Source organism: Orycteropus afer, unplaced genomic scaffold (genome assembly GCF_000298275.1).
Source record: "Orycteropus afer afer isolate SDZICR_OR568_19922 unplaced genomic scaffold, OryAfe1.0 scaffold00443, whole genome shotgun sequence".
Lineage (NCBI taxonomy): Eukaryota > Metazoa > Chordata > Mammalia > Tubulidentata > Orycteropodidae > Orycteropus > Orycteropus afer.
Window position 1 is genome coordinate 420,669 of NW_006922030.1, and position 6,119 is coordinate 426,787.

The 6,119-nt window shown below is 38.8% G+C and overlaps 1 protein-coding gene across 1 annotated transcript in view; it reads left to right on the forward strand.

Annotated features, from left to right (window-relative positions):
* KLHL2 (kelch like family member 2) overlaps positions 1–6,119 on the forward strand; it is a 180,346-nt gene that overhangs the window by 95,118 nt on the left and 79,109 nt on the right. The gene's annotated exons all lie outside the window — the stretch shown is intronic.

A 6,119-nucleotide genomic window follows, 5' to 3' on the forward strand; every position in this document is an offset into this window, starting at 1 on the left:
TTAGAATCATTTCTAATTTTTCATTTATTTTGTCATTTTGTTCTTGTATTTTCTTCCAAAATTCTTGTAAGGTTTTTTCTGTGTTTTCTTTGGTCTGTGTCTCAATCCTTTGAAGACACCTAGAGATAATTCTTTTGAATTCCTTATCAGAGAGTTCCAATGCTGCTTCTTCTCAGGGATGTGTTCTGGGTCTGTACCCTGTTCCCTTGTTTCTACCACTTATCCTGCTTCTTTGTGTGGACTGTGATGGTCTGTTGTCTCTGAGGCATTGTGGCATTATTGTATTTAGATCTCTGTTAACTGTTTGTGAAGGGCAGCTAAGGGTGATTCAGGCTCTTTTTGGTAGTTTTTTATTGTTGGCCCATTGGTGGAGAAGGAGGTAGTGGCTGTCGCTCAGTAAGTGAAGTTGCAGGAGGTGTGGGTGTAGATGTGTCTTATAGGGGACTGTTGTTGTCTCCCACTCAGTTAGACACAAATTACAATTGAATAGCCATCAAAAAACTAAAGGCACATGGACAAAAAACACACCATGTAATCACACAGGAACAGTATCCAAAAAAAGAAAAAAGATAAAAAAAAAAAAAGAAGAAGAAAAAACAAGAAAACCTGCAATATCTGGGGATAGGGCAGTAAGAGAAAAAAAAATTAGAGGAGAATAATGAAGGAAAAAAATGGGAAAAATGTAAAAAGAAAAACAAGGAACAGGGTTAACTATGAGAAAAAAGAGGGGGGGGGGACTTAAATTAAAAAAAAAAAATTTTCAACCAGGAACAGGGAAAAGAAAAAATACTAAAAACTAGGACCTGGGAGGGGAAGAGTAAGAATAATAGTCAAAAGGACAAAAGTATTAATAATAATGTTGTTGTTGTTATGTGCCATCGAGTCAGCCCTGACTCATAGCGACCTTTCCTTGGGTTGCCAAGGCAGTATCACTACAGAAGTAGATTGCCCAACCTTCCTTCGGAGGAGTGGTTGTTTTAAAACAAATACAAGCAAACTAATCACCAGAAAAAAGAAAGCAAAAAGTAAAAAAAGAGAAAAAAAAAGTCTGTGGAGGACAGAGTAGGGCACCCAGGCTCCGTCTGAGCACACAGACTGTGATGGAGTTCCTGTGGGCCCAGACGGTAGGTGGGAGTGGGGAATGGCCGCACCTCCGTTCACCAAGCGGGTGAGGGGTATAAGAGTAACAAGAGGAATGTGGTACCTTTTCAGTTTTGCAGGTCTGGAGTGACCTTGGGGTTACTGGAAAGCAGAACTTGTTCTTAAGCCCCAGGAATATGCGAGCATGCTGTTTCTTTAAATGTCCAAAATAGTCAAGCTGCTTTTAAACCTTCAAAATTGTGGCTCCCTCTGGACTGGCAAAAGTCCACAGCTCAGCCCGCATTTCTCTTCACCTTCTCTGTTTATTCCCCAGCCACCAGAGCAGTTCTCTGTGCAGTCCCTGGCTAGCAGGGTGATTTTTAGGTTAATTCTTATGTCCTACCACCACTTGGGGATCTCCAAGCTGTGTGTGCCATCAGGATCACTCAGGATTGCTGCCAGACTGCAGCTCCATATGTCTCCTTTTTTTGGTATTTTCACACAAATTCTTCTGTTAATTGGGGTTTAGTCCACTTCTGTGTCCTCCCCTTCAAGGCTCAGGGGTCCAAGATTATCTTCTGTGTCTGTGTTAATTGGTTTCCTTTTTCTTTGTTGAAGAAGGTCTGTGCAGTCATTTGCCTAGTCTGCCGTCTTGCCGGAACTCTAGAGCCAATTTCTGTCCAAACATGTTTTCATTTGCTTTTGGTACCTAGAAATTTGAAGACACATCTAGGAATCTTAGAATTGGCAAATGCCACTACCAATCTTATCTTACAAGACTCTTGATATTTTAATGTTTTTGAAAACTGACCTAAGATTTTACTGGCTGATTTATTCATAAAAGGATAATATTAGAAGAATAACATAGAATCTGCAAAACACTGCATAAATGGATGAACTTGGAGGACATTATGCTGAGTGAAATAAGTCAATCACAGAAGGACAAATATTGTATTAGTCCGTTATTGTAAAAAGTCAAGGAAAGGTTTCTATATGGAAGGAAATTTTCTTTGTTGGTTACCAGGGGTGGGAGGGGAGGGGAGGGGACACTACTAGATAGGTAGACACAACTATTGATTTGGCTGAAGAGAAGGGCAATGTACCAAATGTGAGTGATCAACATGGTGGCATTTAGGAAGATGAAGAAGACATAGAGAGGTTCATGGAAGGTACAAATAACAAAGATGAACTCTTTTGCACATATAATACTGCATTGGCAGTGATGGCAAACATTGATATATGGGTGAATAGATGGATGTACAGACTGAATGATCAGGTATGTCAGTGCACAGGGGAGTGTGCCCATGACCATGTAGAGGGTTGGCAGACAATGTTTCTACAAGTGTCTTTGTAGATTCTGTAAGAATTTCCAGGTATATAGTAGAGCTGACAAGAGCCAAGGTTGTAGTCTCTTCTTGGCCACAGCCAGCTACCTAGAGGGAGCAAATAGTTGGCCCTGTGGGCTTGGGGCCATAGTTGCAGGGGATGTTAAGCTCAACCAACATAACATACTACACAAAACACTGTTCCACATTCTGTTTTGTTGAGTAGTGACTGGGATCTTAAAGCTTGCAAGCAGCCATCTAGATGCAATGATGGGTCTCCTCATCCAGAGCAAAGAAGAATGAAGAAAACCAAAGATGCATTCGAAACAATTAGTCCAAGGGACTGCTACACCATGTGATCCTCAGCCTATATGAGTATGAGATCAGAAGAACTAGATGGTGCCTGGTTACCACTGTCCACCACTTGTAGGGGGATCTCTGTAGGAGATCTTAGATAGAGTAGGAGAACAATGTGGAACAGAACTCAAAATCAGATAAAAAGGGGGGCGGACTAGGTTTGCTGGCCTGATAGAACCTGGTGGAACCCCTGAGACTAAGGCCCCTAGTTGCCCTTCAGGTCTGGAATTGAACCCATTCCTGTGGCTCCCAGCCAAACAAAAGACAGGCATATGAGATGAACATTTACATTAGGTAGATACACTGCTAGGAGAGATTAATCATGGGAGAATAGAAGGGCTGTGTATGCACAGCGAGATAGCTTGGAGGGCAGGAATGCATGGGAGGGAAGGACACAGGGAAGAGTTAACTAAGGGGAGGATGTGGGAAGAAAGCTTTTGCATTGTGGGGAATTGAAGTCAATGACATGGGACAAAGTGTATGTGAACTGCAGTATGGAAAATGAATTTGCTCTGTAAACTTTTACCCAAATCACAATAAAAATCTTAAAAGATAATGTTAGAAGGTCTTTTGTTTTTTTGGAGATTTGACTTGCTTTTTGGGCAGTGTCTCATAAATTGACTAAAATTTGTCATCTTGCCCAAATCTATAAATCTGAGAGATTCCCTTTAGAAATGTGTTTTAGTTCAGTGTGTTCCTTTGTAAAGGTCTTTGCTTATAAAATTTTGATGTTAGGTATTTTTCCCAAATAAATACAGCATTGAACTTTTCCCTTCAAATGACAATTTTTTTTTTTTTTTTAGCTGAAGGGAATTAATTATAAACCAAAAAACCAAACTCACTGCCGTCAAGTCAGATCCTACTTATAGTGACCCCTCCTTAGGTTTCCTAGGCAGTATCACTATGGAAGTAGATTGCCTGACCTTTCTTCCCAGGAATGACTGGTGGGTTTGAACCTCTAGCCTTCTGGTTAGCAGTCAATTGCCTTAGGCACTACGCCACCTAAGTTTATAGGTACTTTGAAATAGCCTACTTTCCCTTCTTACCCCACAGTATTATAAGGGATGAAAATAAATTGAAGTAAAATGTGGCTAACAATTTCATTTAAATATGCACATGTCTGTCACAAATGACACAAATATGCAATAATTCCTCTTGATAATGATTTATTGTTATTATTATTTGGATGAAAGTTTACAGAACAATTCCTTTTCCTTTCAACAGTTCATGCATGGTTTGATTCAATCCCCACAGTGTAACAGCTCTTTGTGCACTTCTTCCCTGTGGTTATCTTTTCCCTGTGTTGTTCTTCTATGCATTCCTGCCCTCTGAGCTTTCTCCCTGTGCAAGTGCTGATTTCCCATGAATCTTATAGTGCTTCTTAACTGTTTGTGACCCTAGTCTGAATGTCTCACAGTAGCTCCATTCTATCTGGCCCAGAATCAAAAAGCACAGGATAATTTGATGACAGCAATAAATGTCATATTCACCATAGACCTTGAAAATCATTATTGTAAGGTAATAGATTAATATAAAGTACACTATAATCTAATTTAAAGGTACGGCTACTGGTATATTATTTTGTTGTGTTGTATTATTTGTCGTTCATTAAAAATAGTAATTTAGTAATAATTAATTCACTCTTCTAGTCCTGGTTTTCAGTATTGCTTGCCAGAAGCTTAAATCACTACACTGTTTTTGGACTAAATCTCTTTTTCTCTCCTGATAGCGCAAAGATTAGGAAGAAAAAAGAATAATATTTTTTAAAATATTACAGTAGATTTGGATACTATTTTAATATGTTTAGTTTGATTCTAAGCAAATTGGTCAAAGTGTAAGGGATAGTAGGATCATGCAGTTTCAATGCTTGTTTCTTGATAAGAAACAAGGGGAACTGCAAACTGAGGCATCAGAAACATTGTTGACATTGTGAAAATACAAAGCAATTCAGTGTAACAGTTGGGCAAGGAGAGTGACTCTAGGATATCCACAAGCCCTGCTGGTCTCTGGGTTGGAGTCAAGCCATACAAATTGTGTGAATTATAGGTAAGTGTGTGTTGTTAATTGTTAGTTGCTTTCAAGTTAGTTCCAACACTCCTGGTGACCCCATGTTTGCAGAGTAGAACTTATTCATAGGATTTTCAAAGCTATGACTTTTCTGAAGCAGATTGAGACCTGTCTTCCAAGGTGCCACTGGATGTGTTCATACCTCCAACTTTTCAGCTAGTAGTCAAGCACTTAAACATTTGGAATAGTACCTAGTTCATAATAGGCACATGTCTTACAGTGGTTCACTCTATCATTTCATGCTTCCTGACTGTAAGTTATGCATCACCATGGTAGAACCCTGGGGAATGTGTTACAGACAACCATCCCATTAAATTGCCCTACCAGTAAAATAGCAGAGGAATCCCTGAGTGGTGAAAATGGTTGAATACGCCACCACTAACTGAAAGTTTGGTAGTTTGAAGCCACCTAGAGATATTTCGGAAAAAAATGCCTACCAATCTACTTTTGAACGGTTACAGCCTTGAAAACTGTGGATCACAACTCTAACCTACCCTCTAGGGCAACTGGTTTGGTATTTTTTGTTCTTAAACACTGTATACCAATACTGAAAGATTTTACTAAGAAGGAGAGGTTATGCAGTTAGAAAGTATGTGAAAGTTGGAAGTACTTAAAAACATATGTATTTCTAAAATGGAAGTTACTTGCAACATTTCTTCTTCACTTTTCCTTTTGGTCAGGTTTTTTGTAATTGGCAAAAGATGTCGTTCATTTGTTTGAGTAGCGGGAAATGTCAATATGGTCATTAATAATTAACTCATGTTCTCTTAACCTCTTTGGATACACTGGTAAATAGAACACAGTAGATTCTAGGTCTGAGTTGACTTTGGATAGAGTTTACTAATATCCTTACTTTTAAATTGTGTAGTTAATTGAAAAAATAAATCATCAAGTCTATGTTTTAACAAATCTATTTTTCTGATCAATGAACCAGAGACTAGGATAACATGCATTGTCACTGTGTAGGAAAATTCTCTCTTTCATATTTGTTATCACTGAAGAGTTTTACTCCCTTGAGAAGTATAAGGATGCCCCCCATTTGCTTAGGTTTTTTTTTCCTGTTTTTTTTTATTATTATTATTTTAAAAAACACCATTGGCATGGTTATGTTTATTTTATTTTATTTTGATTTGGGTGAAGATTTACAGAGCAAATTCACTTTCCATACAGCTGTTCACATATACATTGTCACATGTCATTGACCACAGTTTACCACAATGCAACAGCTCCCCTCCCACCTCCTCCCCATAGTTACCTCTTCCCAGTGTCCATCCCTCCATACTCTCCTGC